Here is an 18,557-nt window from a genome sequence, read left to right on the forward strand (position 1 = left end):
TTTGGTCTGATGAAACATCAAAACAAATCAAAATCTATTTGTCACGTGCCGAATACAACTGGTGCAGACCTTACAGTGAAATGCTTAATTACAGGCTCTAACCAATAGTGCAAAAAAGGTGTTAGGTGAACAATAGGTAGGTCAAGACATAAAACAACAGTAAAAAGACAGGCTATATACAGTAGCGAGGCTACATACAGACACCGGTTAGTCAGGCTGATTGAGGTAGTATGTACATGTAGATATGGTTAAAGTGATTATGCATATATGATGAACAGAGAGTATGCATATATGATGAACAGAGAGTAGCAGTAGAGTAAAAGAGGGGTTGGCAAGTGGTGGGACACAATGCAGATAGCACGGTTAGCCAATGTGCGGGAGCACTGGTTGGTCGGCACAATTGAGGTAGTATGTACGTGAATGTATAGTTAAAGTGACTATGCACATATGATAGACAGAGAGTAGCAGCAGCGTAAAAACAGGGGTTGGGGGGGAAGGCACACAATGCAAAGAGTCAGAGTAGCCATTTGATTAGCTGTTCAGAAGTGGACACCAAGGAACTTGAAGCTCTCAACCTGCTCCACTACAGCTCCGTCGATGAGAATGGGGGTGTGCTCGGTCCTCCTTTTCCTGTTGTCCACAATCATCTCCTTAGTCTTGGTTACGTTGAGGGATAGGTTGTTATTCTGGTATCACACGGTCAAGTCTCTGACCTCCTCCCTATAGGCTGTCTTGTCGTTGATCAGGCCTACCACTGTTGTGTCGTCTGCAAACTTGATGGAGTTGGAGTCGTGTCTGGCCATGCAGTCGTGGGTGAACAGGGAGTACAGGAGGGGACTGAGCACGCACCCCTGTGGAGCTCCAGTGTTGAGGATCAGCGTGGCAGATGTGTTGCTACCTACCTTCACCACCTGGGCGAGGCCCGTCAGGAAGTCCAGGATCAAGTTGCAGAGGGAGGTGTTTAGTCCCAGGATCCATAGCTTAGTGATGAGCTTTGAGGGTACTATGGTGTTGAACGTTGAGTTGTAGTCAATGAATAGCATTCTCACATAACTGTTCATTTTATCCATGTGGGAAATGGCAGTGTGGAGTGCAATAGAGATTGCATCATCTGTGGATCTGTTTGGGCGGTATGCAAATTGGAGTGGGTCTAGGGTTTCTGGGATAATGGTGTTGATGTGAGCCATTACCAACCTTTCAAAGCACTTCATGGCCATGGACGTGAGTGCTACGGGTCTGTAGTCATTTAAGCAGGTTGCCTTTGTGTTCTTGGGCACAGTGACTATGGTGAACTGTTTGGCCATAATGACCATTGATATGTTTGGAGGAAAAAGGGGGAGGATTGCAAGCCGAAGAACATCATCCCAACCATGAAGCACGGAGGTGGCAGCATCATGTTGTGGGGGTACTTTGCTGCAGGAGGGACTGGTGCACTTCACAAAATAGATGGCATCATGACGGAGGAAAATTATGTGGATATATTGAAGCAACATCTCAAGATATCTGTCAGGAAGTTAAAGCTTGGTCGCAAATGGGTCTTCCAAATAGACAATGACACCAAACATACTTCCAAAGTTGTGGTAAAATGGCTTAAGGACAACAAAGTCAAGGTATTGGAGTGGCCATCACAAACCCCTCACCTCAATCCTAGAGAAATGTTGTGCAGAACTGAAAAAGCATGTGCAAGTAAGGAGGCCTACAACCTGACTCAGTTACACCAGCTCTGTCAGGAGGAATGGGTCAAAATTCATCCAACTTATTGTGGGAAGCTGGTGGAAGGCTACCCGAAACGTTTGATCCAAGTTAAACAATTTAAAGGCAATACACTCAATTAGTATTTGGTAGCATGTAAACTTCTGACCCACTGGGAATGTGATGAAAGAAATAGAAATGTGTGATTTGGATTGATCCCCTCTACCACACGGAACCCCACTAATCTACTGACGGAGCGCAGGAGGTGGCTAACAACAGACCTCCATCCTATGCTAGCTTGCTACCGATGCCCTGGCTAGCTGTCTAAATCACCAACCAACCTCTCCACTCACCGGACCCTTTTGATCACTCGACTAAGCATGCCTCTCCTTAATGTCAATATGTCTTGTCCATTTCTGTTCTGGTTAGTGTTTATTGGCTTATTTCACTGTAGAGCCTCTAGTCCTGCTCACTATACCTTATCCAACCTATTAGTTCCACCACCCACACATGCAATGACATCTCCTGGTTTCTACGATGTTTCTAGAGACAATATCTCTCTCTTCATCACTCAATACCTAGGTTTACCTCCACTGTATTCACATCCTACCATACATTTGTCTGTACATTATACCTTGATGCTATTTTATCGCCCCCAGAAACCTCCTTTTACTCTATGTTCCAGACGTTCTAGACGACCAATTCTCATAGCTTTTAGCCGTACCCTTATTCTACTCCTCCTATGTTCCTCTGGCGATGTAGAGGTGAATCCAGGCCCTGCAGTGCCTAGCTCCACTCCTATTCCCCAGGCGCTCTCTTTTGACGACTTCTGTAACCGTAATAGCCTTGGTTTCATGCATGTTAACATTAGAAGCCTCCTCCCTAAGTTTGTTCTATTCACTGCTTTAGCACACTCTGCCAACCCGGATGTTCTAGCTGTGTCTGAATCCTGGCTTAGGAAGACCACCAAAAACTCAGACATTTTAATTCCAAACTACAACATTTTCAGACAAGATAGAACTGCCAAAGGGGGCGGTGTTGCAATCTACTGCAAAGATAGCCTGCAGAGTTCTGTCCTACTATCCAGGTCTGTACCCAAACAATTTGAACTTCTACTTTTAAAAATCCACCTCTCTAAAAACAAGTCTCTCACCGTTGCCGCCTGCTATAGACCACCCTCTGCCCCCAGCTGTGCTCTGGACACCATATGTGAACTGATTGCCCCCCATCTATCTTCAGAGTTCGTGCTGCTAGGCGACCTAAACTGGAACATGCTTAACACCCCAGCCATCCTACAATCTAAACTTGATGCCCTCAATCTCACACAAATAATCAATGAACCTACCAGGTACCTCCCCAAAACCTTAAACACGGGCACCCTCATAGATATCATCCTAACCAACTTCCCCTCTAAATACACCTCTGCTGTCTTCAACCAAGATCTCAGCGATCACTGCCTCATTGCCTGCATCCGTAATGGGTCAGCGGTCAAACGACCTCCACTCATCACTGTAAAACGCTCCCTGAAACACTTCTGCGAGCAGGCCTTTCTAATCGACCTGGCCGGGGTATCCTGGAAGGATATTGATCTCATCCCGTCAGTAGAGGATGCCTGGATATTTTTTAAAAATGCCTTCCTAACCATCTTAAATAAACATGCCCCATTTAAGAAATTTAGAACCAGGAACAGATATAGCCCTTGGTTCTCCCCAGACCTGACTGCCCTTAACCAACACAAAAACATCCTATGGCGTTCTGCATTAGCATCGAACAGCCCCCGTGATATGCAGCTGTTCAGGGAAGCTAGAAATCATTATACACAGGCAGTTAGAAAAGCCAAGGCTAGCTTTTTCAAGCAGAAATTTGCTTCCTGCAACACTAACTCAAAAAAGTTCTGGGACACTGTAAAGTCCATGGAGAATAAGAACACCTCCTCCCAGCTGCCCACTGCACTGAAGATAGGAAACACTGTCACCACTGATAAATCCACCATAATTGAGAATTTCAATAAGCATTTTTCTACGGCTGGCCATGCTTTCCACCTGGCTACTCCTACCCCGGACAACAGCACTGCACCCCCAACAGCAACTCGCCCAAGCCTTCCCCATTTCTCCTTCTCCCAAATCCATTCAGCTGATGTTCTGAAAGAGCTGCAAAATCTGGACCCCTACAAATCAGCCGGGCTAGACAATCTGGACCCTTTCTTTCTAAAATTATCTGCCGAAATTGTTGCCACCCCTATTACTAGCCTGTTCAACCTCTCTTTCGTGTCGTCTGAGATTCCCAAAGATTGGAAAGCAGCTGCGGTCATCCCCCTTTTCAAAGGGGGGGACACTCTTGACCCAAACTGCTACAGACCTATATCTATCCTACCGTGCCTTTCTAAGGGTCTTCGAAAGCCAAGTCAACAAACAGATTACCGACCATTTCGAATCTCACCATACCTTCTCTGCTATGCAATCCGGTTTCAGAGCTGGTCATGGGTGCACCTCAGCCACGCTCAAGGTCCTAAACGATATCTTAACCGCCATCGATAAGAAACATTACTGTGCAGCCGTATTCATTGATCTGGCCAAGGCTTTCGACTCTGTCAATCACCACATCCTCATCGGCAGACTCGACAGCCTTGGTTTCTCAAATGATTGCCTCGCCTGGTTCACCAACTACTTCTCTGATAGAGTTCAGTGTGTCAAATCGGAGGGTCTGCTGTCCGGACCTCTGGCAGTCTCTATGGGGGTGCCACAGGGTTCAATTCTTGGACCGACTCTCTTCTCTGTATACATCAATGAGGTCGCTCTTGCTGCTGGTGAGTCCCTGATCCACCTCTACGCAGACGACACCATTCTGTATACTTCCGGCCCTTCTTTGGACACTGTGTTAACAACCCTCCAGGCAAGCTTCAATGCCATACAACTCTCCTTCCGTGGCCTCCAATTGCTCTTAAATACAAGTAAAACTAAATGCATGCTCTTCAACCGATCGCTACCTGCACCTACCCGCCTGTCCAACATCACTACTCTGGACGGCTCTGACTTAGAATACGTGGACAACTACAAATACTTAGGTGTCTGGTTAGACTGTAAACTCTCCTTCCAGACCCATATCAAACATCTCCAATCCAAAGTTAAATCTAGAATTGGCTTCCTATTTCGCAACAAAGCATCCTTCACTCATGCTGCCAAACATACCCTTGTAAAACTGACCATCCTACCAATCCTCGACTTTGGCGATGTCATTTACAAAATAGCCTCCAATACCCTACTCAACAAATTGGATGCAGTCTATCACAGTGCAATCCGTTTTATCACCAAAGCCCCATATACTACCCACCATTGCGACCTGTACGCTCTCGTTGGCTGGCCCTCGCTTCATACTCGTCGCCAAACCCACTGGCTCCATGTCATCTACAAGACCCTGCTAGGTAAAGTCCCCCCTTATCTCAGCTCGCTGGTCACCATAGCATCTCCCACCTGTAGCACACGCTCCAGCAGGTATATCTCTCTAGTCACCCCCAAAACCAATTCTTTCTTTGGCCGCCTCTCCTTCCAGTTCTCTGCTGCCAATGACTGGAACGAACTACAAAAATCTCTGAAACTGGAAACACTTATCTCCCTCACTAGCTTTAAGCACCAACTGTCAGAGCAGCTCACAGATTACTGCACCTGTACATAGCCCACCTATAATTTAGCCCAAACAACTACCTCTTTCCCAACTGTATTTAATTTTTATTTATTTATTTATTTTGCTGCTTTGCACCCCATAATTTTTTATTTCTACTTTGCACATTCTTCCATTGCAAAACTACCATTCCAGTATTTTACTTGCTATATTGTACTTACTTTGCCATCATGGCCTTTTTTGCCTTTACCTCCCTTCTCACCTCATTTGCTCACATTGTATATAGACTTGTTTATACTGCATTATTGACTGTATGTTTGTTTTTACTCCATGTGTAACTCTGTGTCGTTTTATCTGTCGAACTGCTTTGCTTTATCTTGGCCAGGTCGCAATTGTAAATGAGAACTTGTTCTCAACTTGCCTACCTGGTTAAATAAAGGTAAAATAAATAAAAAAATAAAAAAAAATAAAAAAAGCTGAAGTAAATAATTCTCTCTACTATTATGCTGACATTTCACATTCTTAAAATAAAGTGGTGATCCTAACTGACCTGAAACAGGGAATTTTTACTAGGATTAAATATCAGGAATTGTGACAAACTGAGGTTAAATGTATTTGGCTAAGGTGTATGTAAACTTCCGACTTAAACTGTACATTTCAATATTTGTACTTACTTTTTAAGTAAATATCTGCTGTCAACTTGTGCAATATGTTAGGTGAAATGAAGAACAGGATCTTTATCTCCTGTCACAATTTTTCGTTAGGAAGTTTACCGGCAGTCCCCATTCACGTGGTTTATGAGCTGGGATCTTATCAATAAATAAAAGGCACATAATTGCTGAGGGTTCACAAGGAGGGCATGTGTTAAGTTGTATTGTTGCATCATCTTCTGGTACAAAAACCATGGAAAATAAACCACTAAGTGAGAATAGGCATTGGCTTGACATGTCAAAGTGGACAGGGATGAAAACTAAGTGTCATACTCTCACAAGGCTTTAGCAGTGGAATTATTAAGTTTGGAGCTTTTTGGGGCATGAAAAGTAAGGAGAACCCAAAGGCACCAGCTAAAACTCAAAATCATTAGGCCTGGTGAGACAAATCCTGATGGGGCAGCAGTAACAGAGTGACTTAAGCACAGATGATATTGGGGTATAGACTAGAAGAGCAAGGCTTCGGTAGCCTACTTAGTGTGTTTATGTTTTAGAGCTAAAGAGAAACACATACAACTATCTTTGCTCTGACACAAATAGTAAAAAAATAAATACTAAATGACCAGTAATCATCTCTTTAAAAAGAGAAGGACCATTAATACAAGGTAAATTAATACTTATGGTGGCTTAATTACCAACAGCTAATATATCACAGATACAAGGAAATCAATGTCAGCATATTAAGACTGAGATGGATCTGCCAAATGCTGGAGCAAACAAATTCTAGGTTCTGAACCTCTGAAATTTCAGGTTTCCAAAATTTCTGTCCAAACTCTCGTGTGTACTTGTTAGCGGATTGTATGTCCTTAGGCCAAGTCTGAACGAACTACTACCACTCACAGATAGAATGGAATGGAATATAGAAAGAGCAGGATGTTGTTTTCTCACCAAGATGCTCCACCAACATCCTGCTCTTTCTATATTCCACTCTCAAGCTGAACACTATGAACTTCAGTACCTATCAGCTGATTCAACATGGACCCGACAAAGTGCGCATATAGGGGAGTATTTTTAAAACACACCTGCATACATGCCTAACTGTGCACTCCCCCACATACACATACACACTTTAGTTATTGCTTAAGACAAAAATAATTCACCAGTCATTAATGTGCTGCATGCAATACTACGCCGTTTCAATCTTGCCATCCCCATCCTTCTCTCTGAGAAATGATATGACAGTGGGTTAAGATGGATCTACATGTAAAGCTATAATAAAGGACCACTGGAATGTTTAGGCAGGACGATAAACAGAAGGATGTGTCACTGACAAGCATGTTCAAATAAATCTACTCTAAATGAGCAGGATCAAAGACCTGATATTTTCATCCAGTATACAGTGTCACCTTATAACAGACAGGTTGCTGGCAGCACTTGAGTGGGAAATCAAAATGAAAACAGATACAGAGAGTATTATTTAGTCTCTTCTTCTGTGGTCCATAGACAAACCATCACACAGGTTTGCATCCATTCACTAAACTTCAGTTGCCAAGTAGCTCTCAACTCCCACACTATGAACACAAGTAAGGACAGTAAAGACAGAAGAACCAGGGAAGTAGTAGCAGTGTTTCGCCTATATTTATTTAGCAGCGGCGCAACGCTGAAAGATGCACTGTGTGACAAGTTACAACATTGAATTGCCGAGAAACCTCCTGTAATCCTGGAAGTATAGCCAACCCTTTAAATATATGTACAGTGCACTCAAAAGTATTCAGACCCCTTGACTTTTTCCACATTTTGTTACATTACAGCCTTATTCTAAAATTGATTAAATCGTTTTTTCCCCTCATCAATCTACAAAAAATACACCATAATGAAAAAACAGGTTTTTGGATTTTCTCTCTCAATTTATTACAAATTTTTGAAATTAAAATATCACATGTACATAATTATTCATACCCTTTACTCAGTACTTTGTTGAAGCACTTTTGGCAGCGATTACAGCCTCGAGTCTTCTTGGGTATGACGCTACAAGCTGGGCACACCTGAATTTGGGGAGTTTCTCCCATTCTTCTCTGCAGATCCTGTCAAGCTCTGTCAGGTTCTACACAGCTATTTTCAGGTCTTTCTAGAAATGTTCCATCGGGTTCAAGTCCGGGCTCTGGCTGGGCCACTCAAGGACATCCTTCCATTTAATAATTATGGAGGCCATTGTGTTCTTGGGGACCTTTGATGCTGCAGACATTTTTTTCGTACCCTTCCCCAGATCTGTGCCTCGACACAATCCTGTCTCAGAGCTCTAGGGACAATTCCTTCAACCTCATGGCTTGGTTTTTGCTCTCTAAATCATGTCCAATCAATTTAATTTACCACAGGTGGACTACAATCAAGTTGTAGAGAGATCTCAAGGATGAGCTCAATTTTGAGTCTCATATCAAAGGGTCTGAATAGTTATGTAAATAAGGTATCTGATTTTTATTTTAAAGAAATTAGCATACATTTCTAAAAACCTGTTTTCTCTTTGTCATTATGGGGTATTGTGTGTAGATTGAGCAACATTTTTTATTTAATCCATTTTAGAAATAAGGTTGTAACGTAACAACATTTGGAAAAAGTAAAGGGATCTGAATTCTTTCCGAATGCACTGTATGCCCCAGGAAGACCCAAGCCCTTATTGTGTTCCTGTCCAGAACGCAGACTGCTGTCATCTCCAAATGGCTCCTTTCACAGGGAAAAAAAGTATGTGCAGTTGCCAGGCAACTGTGAAATAATAAATACATAAATAAACAAACTCCCAGATGTGTAATGTTGCAGTGGAGTTGACATAGTGCCAGTACTGGACTCAGTTATCAAGGTCATCAGGTTGAGAAAATATGATACAGAGCTTACACAACTCACCATCCATAAACACTAGACAGTTTAAGACATCCGACATAAACAGTTAAAAATAAAACGCACTGCTAACGAAATTGTTCCTTTTTCCAACTATAAATACAAAACAAATGGGCAATTCCACAGTGACGGAATTACTCTGACACTCCGACTTTTCACTTTAAAAAAAAGGTATACCAAACAAAAAACATTGATTTCAAAAAGTTCAACAAACTATATACAAACTCTGTAAATTGTTCGAAGTTGTCATTGTGCATAAAGTAAAAAAAAAAAAAAAAAATGGAAAAAATTTGCAGATACATTTTTCAAACAGAATTACAGTAAAATCTCCCTCAGTTTTATTCTGTTATCAAAGTTTGTATCACTTGCACAGTTTTTCCTGTAAATGTGTTTTTGTAAAATATTCTGTGGAAATTGTTGAAAGTACTCCTTGTCCATGGAGTATGGTTTGTTAAACTTTGAAAATCAATGGTTTTTGTTTGGTATACATTTTAAAGTGAAAATCTGAGTTTCAGCGTAAATCCATTACCATGGAATTGCCCATAACAAAAAAATAGGAGACAAACAATAAAGCATATCTACAACCACTGAGTCTGTTGGTTTAATTGCTAAGTAAAAGGCAAGATAATCAGGTGAAGGAATGATGCGTTATCACATCCTGGGCATCTGGGTATTTTCCCATTTCACCCCCATGTGTGAATTGTGAGTGAGTTGTTGCAAACTTTCCAGAAGCATTTCACAACCTGAGCATTCTCCTAGTACCTGGTATGTAGTGTGAGATCTAGTTCCAGAGGGGCTGGAGGAGTGTGTCTCACCCCAAACTTCTTGTTTTGCATTTTATAGCAGTAAACCAGACAGAATGTAAATCTGCACTTTGAAGGTGCAGAAGAAAAAAGGGCTTTGAGTGAAGTAAAAAACAAAACAAAAAAAAGGTATTCATTTCACCTCATTTACAGTTCCAGAAGCAGAGAAATGGGTCAGAGAGCTCAAGTCAAGTCAGACCATTGAAATACAATTCCAGGTTTTATTTTCATGAGTAAAGAAACAGGTTTTTCCACAAGACCCAAGCTAAATTATATTAGGGGATCTTGAAAGCTTCATTATGCTTTGGAGAAAGGACTTCACTGCATAAGAAAAGTTGAACATAATTGTATCACCATTTTTCCAGAAAAAGTTGGATGAGAGGTGAACTACAGTATACAAAAGGCACAGATCCAGATAAAATAACAGTATGATTAGAAAATCAATTAAATCATTTTTAATCACATACCGTTTTGGCATAATGTATGCTTCCCACGATGTTGAGAAGTACTGCACTGCGTGCTGTTAAAGCTCCAATTATTTTATTCTACTATGGTATATTTAGGTTTACACAACTTTGAGCTCCCTCAAGATCCGTTACAGTAACGTCCACAGTAAACACCACTTAAAATAGCCCATTAGTTTAATAGTATATGACTTTGGACCCTTTCAACGTCTGACAGCATGTGGTTCTGGAGGTTAAAACAACAGGCCTGTGTTCTCCTGCAGTAGAGAGAGAGCCTACAGCACATTCCACACACGACACTCACTTCCTGTCAAAAGCTCTTACTCAGCACCAAGTAGGAAGACAAGAATGGGGGCCTGTATACACACGCACACTCCAGACTGTTTCAAGACAGAATGTGGACATGTGCAGCAGAGAGGATACATACCCTTTTTTGGCATTTTGACCCAGTTTGTGAGTCTCTCTTTTTCCATACAGAATCAGTTTTACATACGAGCTCAGCATCAACGTACTCGGTTCTATTCCTATTGGGCGAGAGTGGGTAATGTTGCAGGGCATGGACTACTTGGTGTCACTGTACAGTTAGTTATTGTTACAGGCTTTGTTTTTTCCATTTATGTTTTGTGGTTGGACTTTAGCACGTATAGCTCATTGGCCAGTGGGGCGCACCAACTGGTGTCACCTTGTTGGTCAGTGTGTGTTACACCTGTGCTGGTTGCCATCATTGGTGGGAGGGTATTTCACCTGTGCTGGCCTAGGTACTGTTTAAGAGTGGCTGGCCCAGTGCTCCAGTTGTCTTGAGAGATGTGGAAGGTCAACACCTTTATTTGGCTCTCCCTATTTTGATTTCTAGACAAACAATCAAACAATCAATTTCTAGACAACAACCTTTATCCAAATCCCCTGGTTTCGTTTTGCACCACTTTTTTGTTTTGCTTCCTGCCTTTCACTTTAGTGTTTTTCTTTTGTTTGCCTCTTCTTGGGCAAATTTAGTGGGCGCTCAGTGGACACCCCCAAGAGTGTCTTTCAGAACCCCTCCTGTTTCGTTTTGGTTGTTGGTCAGGTGACTCTGTTCCCCTTTCTGTTTGAGCAACATTTTTGGTTCTTGCTGAGGAACATGACACTAATGACATTTGGTTAGCATGAAATGAACAATAAAATGTAAGTCTCCAAATACACATCTGTTTACCTTGCTTGTAACTATGGAAACTACTCATACATGGACATATTCACATTTGTTTTTAGAAATTGAGGCAATGCTTTCCCACACTTGAGTGAATAAAAATCCTCTTATTATACTGAACAAAAAGTTACAGTTCATAAGGAAATCGGTCAATTAGGCCCTAATCTAGGGATTTCACATGACCGGGAAGACCGATATGCATCTGTTGGTCAAAGATGCCTTGAAAAAGGGTAGGGGTGTGGATCAGAAAACCAGTCAGTATCTGGTGTGACCACCATTTGCCTCATGCAGTAAGACATCCCTTTCGCATTGAGTTGATCAGGCTGTTGATTGTGGCCTGTGGAATGTTGTCCCACTCCTCTTCAATGGCTGTGCGACGTTGCTGGATATTGGCAGGAAATGGAACACGCTATCATACACTCGATCCAGAGCATCCCAAACATGCTCAATCTGTGACATGTCTGGTGAGTTTGCAGGACATGGAAGAACTGGGACAGTTTCAGCTTGCAGAAATTGTGTACAGATCCTTGCGACATCATCATGCTGAAACATGAGGTGATGGCGGCGGGTGAATGGCACAACAATGGGCCTCAGGATCTCATCACGGTATCTCTGTGCATTCAAATTGCCATCGATAAAATGCAGTTGTGTTCATAGTCTGTAGGTTATGCCTGCCCATACCATAACCCCACCGGCATGGGGGTACTCTTTTCACAAGGTTGACGTCAGCAAACCGTTCGCTCACACAATGCCTTAAATGTGGTCTGCGGTTGTGAGGCCGGTTGGAAGTACTGCCAAATTCTCTAAAACAATGTTGGGAGGGACAGCTTATGGTAGAGAAATTAATATTAAATTCTCTGGCGACAGCTCCGGTAAACTCTCTCGTGACATCTGTGGCATTGTGTTGTGTAACAAAACTGCACATTTTAGAGTGGCCTTTTATTGTCCCCAGCACAATGTGCACCTGTGTAATGACCATGCTGCTTAATCAGCTTCTTGATATGCCACCCCTTTCAGGTGGATGGATTATCTTGGCAAAAATGCTTACTAACAGGGATGTAAACACATTTGTGCACAACATTTGAGAGAAAGAAGCTTTTTGTGCATACGGAACATTTCTGGGATCTTTTATTTCAGCTCATGAAACCAACACTTTACACGTAGCTTTTATATTTTTATAAAACTCTACACCACATTCAAGTTTTCTTCCTGCACCAAAGTACTTGAGGTAAGGTGACCAGATTTTGGAAATTAAATGCACAAGAAAAAAAGGGGGAAAAGGGATTTTTGTTTTTATTAATTATAGCACAGATATGTACTAACCCATCCACAGTTCTCGTTATCTTATCCTTTCTAGTAATTATAGAATCACCCATGTTTTGTAGCCAATGCTGGGCATGTTGTTCATGTGGTGGTTAAAATGTAGCCCATCACTGATCAAACATTCTCAGAAGGTCTCATAAAGGTCTGAACAAACGAGTTTTACATGCAAATCTGATTGGACACAGGGTTTGATTATTTAAATATCAGCCTCAATTTAACTTCCAGAGTTGCTTTTTTCATTCTGAGAGCTAATCAGTGACATTTCCGGGGATGCTCTAACTCGGGACAGGCCACCAAAATCGGGGACTTACCCCGGAAATCAAGGATGTCTGGTCATCCTAACTTGAGGGCTGCAGACAGTTTGACACCTTACAATCATTAATGGATTTAAAACAGGTAATGCATTGACAGGAAATTTGAGGCATTTCAATATGACCATGTCATTTTATTTAGAAGTAGGGCACCAAAACAAATTGTAATAATCTGTAACGGAGGTTCTCCATGGTCAGGGGACTTTTATTACTATTCAGCTCATTATTTCCCATAATTCTTCAGAAAAAGGATCTGATCCAAACTGGTAGGGAAAATATGCCACATAGGCCTAAACAGTGTTAGTGGGTATTTCCTTCTAATGTGGTGATGTACAGTGTAGTCATCATGATGTTTCTGGGTAACTGTTTCTCTCCGACAACAACCCCTACTCTCCTCCAACTTAAAAACTTACACACTCCCTTCAGCTCAAAAACTCTGATACAGATAGCAGGGGAAACAGACAAAACAGAGGACACTATAAATACGTGTATATCCTCAGCCCCACTTAGTATACACGTATCAATTCAGTTAGAAGTGATATAATGCCTCTCAAAGTAAAAACAGTCTTGACATACAGTAGATCCGTGTGTGTGAACGCGTTGGAGAAAATATGTATTTCAACACCTCATGACCATCTGGAACAACAGATACTGGCTTAATGGATATTATAGGGAGGATTGGAAAGAAGGTCACGCTGCAATGCAAGCCAAGAGAGACCTATGTATGGCTATTCAGATAAGATGTCTTATTACTTCACTAAATAAAAACACACACATTCCTAACAGTTTTTTTTTTTTACTACTCTAAATGAAGACTTCCAAAACTTCTCAAGGCTGGAGGTTGAGATGGGAGGAAATGTTGTTAATCACCTGTAAAACATTAGCAAGGCTTTATACAGATCCTTGTCCTTTTGCATAGTGCAGGTTACACAAGTTTCAAAGCAAGGGAGTCCATAGATACGGTCACAGACAATAAAACCTGGAGTAAACATATACTGGAAGTTCCCACACAATGATTTCATTATGGGTCAAACTCTGGGCTGTGTCCACTTCAGGACAGAGTCCCACATCAACAAAGCCCTCTCCTCTAATGAAAACAGAGCCAGATGTTACAACGCTGACGATAACATGTAAGGACCAATCAGAGCATCCTAAACAGGCTTGGAAGTACATATACAGTGCATTAGAAAATTATTCAGAACCCTTCCCTTTTCCACATTTTGTTACATTACAGCCTTATTCGAAAATTGATTCAATTGTTTCCCCCCCTCAATCTAAACACAATACCCCATAATAACAAAGTGAAAACACATTTTTTGAATCTTTGCAAAATTACAAATTAAAAAAGGGGGGTGCCCAAGAACCCAATTGTCACTCTGACAGAACTCCAGTTCCTCTGTGGAAATGGGGGAACCTTCCAGAAGGACAACCATCTATGCAGCACTCCACCAATCAGGCCTCTATGGTAGAGTGACCAGCGGAAGCCACTCCTCAGTAAAAAGACACATGACAGCACGCTTGGAATTTGCCAAAATGCACCTGAAGGACTCTCAGATTCTCTGTTCTGATGAAGCTGAGATTGAACTCTTAGCCTGAATGCCAAGCCTCACATCTGGAGGAAACCTGCCACCATCCCTACGATGAAGCATGGGGGTGACAGCATCATGCTGTGGGGATGTTTTTCAGCAGCAGGGATTGTGAGACTAGTCAGGATTGAGGGAAAGCTGAACGGAGCAAAGTACGTAGAGATCCTTGACGAAAACCTGCTCCAGAGCGCTCAAGACCTCAGACCGTGGTGAAGGTTCAACTTCCAACATGACAATGACCCTAAGCACATAGCCAAGACAATGCAGGAGTGGCTTTGGGACAAGTCTCTAAATGTCCTTGAGTGGCCCAGCCAGAGTCCGGATTTGAACCCAATATTACTTCTCTGGAAAGACCTGACAATAGCTGTGCAGCAACGCTCCCCATCCAACCTGACAGAGCTTGAGAGAATCTTCCAAGAAGAATGGGAGAAACTCCCCAAATACAGCTTGTAGCATCATATCTAAGAAGACTCAAGGCTGTAATCGCTGCCAAAGGTGCTTCAACAAAGTACTGAGTAAAAGGGTCTGATTACTTATGTAAATGTAATATATTTTTTCTTTGTCATTATGGGGTATTGTCTGTTGATGAGAGGGGTGAAACGATTTAAGCAATTTTAGAATAAGGCAGAGGCATAACAACACGTTGAAAAAGTCACGGGGTCTGAATATTGCTTAATGCACTGGTTAATTGTGTATATATAAAACATTTTAAAAACACAAGGATACTCTTACTAATGTTGAAGAAAGCATGTCTTTAAAAAAATTGACAAGCCCCATGGAATAGAGTACATCCTGGAACTCCACCAGATAAGAGGTAGTAGATAAAGGCTATTGCTGTTTCACGGTTGAGATTATATGACCACTCACCCTGAACCACTTAGAGATTCTCAATTGGATTGCCTTAATTCCTTACATCCTTTCCTCCCCTCCTTTTTGAAAAAGGTGAAAGGTAATCGAGGAGGAAACAAATACACTTGTATAAAATTAAAACTATCCTTTTCCACTAGGGCAATTTATGGTTACAGAGGTGGAATCCTCAAATACATGTGTAACGTGGTTAAAAAAAAGAAATGTAGCTAGTTATGCTAGACATTTTATTGATAAAACAAGTAGTAATGTAAATGTATGCATGCTTTTCTCCTGAGAGTACAACAGCTGTTTTAAAGGGGGTGTGGCAGATTTCAAAATGATTCCACCAGAGGCACTCGAGGAGAGGAGCAAACTCCTCTGTTTACCTATTAACGAATTGACACGCTCATACATATGGCGACCACTTATCGGTTTTCGGGTCAAGGAGGAAAAGATGAAGGGATGAGTTGAGGAGGATTGACTTCTCCCAATTGAGAAAAGGCCAATGACTGACCAGAGATGGAAACAAAGAGTAATATTCACTTCATGCCATGGGCTGAATGTTAACGTGGAGAATTCCTGCCATGGTCATAGAAGGCACTAGAAAACAACATGTTAAAGAGATTGCCTCTGTGCACGCACACACACGCACAACGTTGCATACAGTATGTCCGGCAGAATAGGGTTTAGGGACGCCCTCTTGTTAAGTTGTTTTCCTGGAAAAGGCAGGGATGACATGGAGCTTTAAGGAATGCAGAGCAGCGTAGCAGCAACGGGGCCACAACCAGGTGGAGCTGAGCTGGAAGTGAGTGTGAGTGTGTGAGAGAGACAGAAAAATGGGTGTTACTTTAAAACCAGCTGCCATAATTCCTGTATACAAAAGACAAACTGCATATTTTCTTTTAACCCAAAAAAATAAAACAAGGCCATTAAATTAACAAAGAGTGCATCCTCAAAATCCTCAGGCTCGCCTAATTAACCTAAAACTGTTTTTTATTTAAACTTCAAAACAGAATTTAAGAGCAGGTTTGATAACTGTTCTCCAATTAAACAATGATTTTTATTATAACATCCACCCAAACAGACCTGGATTATATTGGGCACACTCATACACTGAGGAGAGGCTTAGAGCATGAAACATTCATCAGATATTAACTCGTCATAATCAAAAGAGTACTGTAATGAAAAAGAAAATAATCAAGGGAGAGTAGAGCAAACAGAATCCCACTGACTAGACATCTTCATATCCAACAGGATAAGAAAGAACAGTCAAGACAGACTAAGGCATGGGTTGTCTTGTGTCAAGCTGAATATGAAACCCCTTGTTTTGTATGATATTATTTGAGCTTTCATGGGTTGTTTTCATTGGGTTGATTATCTCATATCTTGTTAATGTTCCCCGTATGGTCTCCTTTGGCTGTTTCTCCAGCTGATGGCGACTCACTATCTTCATGTGGGATTGATAGAGAATCTTCTTCAGTTACATAACGCTGGAATCTTCCTCTACAAGATTGTGTGTTGCAATAACGGATGATGGTCTCATCCTTTACACACTCCTAGGGACGTCTCATTAGAGACTGACCACACACAAACCTGACATCAGTCATGTAACTGTTCACTGACATGACAGTGACAGAGATTGATGATTAGATAGGAGAGTGAAGAAAAAAAAAGATCACCACCTGTAAAACTATAACATTGGATGCAGGTCCGCTTTGTATCTCAGCCAGATCTATGATTATAGGTTTGTACAGTACAGCAAATATAGACTATATGATCTATTAACTAAAATGGTCTTCATAGACACTTTTAATGAGGTTTAATAAGCATTAAAAAAATGTTTGGCTTTTACAATGGTGATGCTACCAATGACCAGGACATATTTTTAGGATAGTTTGGTCTCATTAAGGGGTCTTACTGAGAGAAGTGTTTTCGCCAGCTATTGAGGAAGGTAAAACTTGAGTCATGACCATAACACACACTGGTTCATAGCGACTCCCATTGGTTGAGTCGTGTGCATGCTCCTCAACTGCTGACCACAGCACAAACATTATTGATGCATGTGTGCTGACCATAGCCGTGGGAAGTAGTTTGGGTGCGGCGTTGCTGCGATCGTTTTGCTGAGGGGGTGGGGTGGGGTAGAGCTGTAGAAACATTACTGAAGACGTCTATATCGGTCTGCTAATACAGGACTAGTAAAGGCCAAGTGCGCTACTTTTTTGAAAAAATTTAAACTAAATGTATTCTGAACAAAAATATAAATGCACCATGTAAAGTGTTGGTCCCATGTTTCATGAGCTGAAGCAAAAGTTCCCAGAAATGTTCCATACACACGAAAAGCTTATTTATCTAAAATGTAATGCACTCACAAGTAACCCGGATGACGCTGGGACAATTGTACGCTGCCCAATGAGTCACTACTGTATGGTCATGCAGCCGGCTGCGACAGAGCCTGGACTCGAACCCAGAATCTCTAGTGGCACAGCTAGCACTGCCTTAGAATACTGCGCCACTCGGGAGGCCACAGCATTTGTAACTTGGGTCTGATAATTATCTGTACAAAACCGTTAATCTGATAGTACTTGTGGAATATACAAATACTTGCTTGATGTTTTCCAGGTTCTTGAAATACTTTGCAAATGCAACTTACTTCTATGTGAAAACTGAAATGGTCTACTCTTCCTTTTCCATTTTAGTAGATGCTCTTATCAGTGCATACATTTTCATACTTTTCCATACTGATCCCCCATGGCAATCAAACCCACAATCCTAGCATTTCAAGCGCCATGCTCTACCAAATGAGCCACATCATCGTCACAAACCTCTTGATGTCTCAATGTACTCAAATATTGTATTGTGCATTGTTATTCTTCATGGTGATGGAAAGTCTCAGGGTACAAACCTACATGACCATACAGTAGTGTACATTTGCATTACATGGTTTGTAAGGATGGTAAATTTATACTGCACGAAAAGTGTTTGTTTGATGAAGAAAACATTTTAATTTCATGTGGATGTTGTCTTTTCCCATAACTTTGCACCTTTTGATGTAAATGTTTGGAGGAATTATTTTTATTTTGTCTGAATACCATTAGAATGACAATCGCAGAGAAAAGGACAGGGCAACAACTCTTACAATTCCACCTATTGAATCCTGCAAGATACTGTGGATATTTATTTTTTTGC

At 41.5% G+C, this 18,557-nt stretch overlaps 1 protein-coding gene across 6 annotated transcripts in view; it reads right to left on the reverse strand.

The window, feature by feature from the left end:
• LOC109899755 (protein bicaudal C homolog 1-B) overlaps window positions 1–18,557 on the reverse strand; it is a 78,603-nt gene that overhangs the window by 58,567 nt on the left and 1,479 nt on the right. The gene's annotated exons all lie outside the window — the stretch shown is intronic.

The sequence above is a fragment of the Oncorhynchus kisutch genome, linkage group LG11, assembly GCF_002021735.2.
Source record: "Oncorhynchus kisutch isolate 150728-3 linkage group LG11, Okis_V2, whole genome shotgun sequence".
NCBI lineage: Eukaryota > Metazoa > Chordata > Actinopteri > Salmoniformes > Salmonidae > Oncorhynchus > Oncorhynchus kisutch.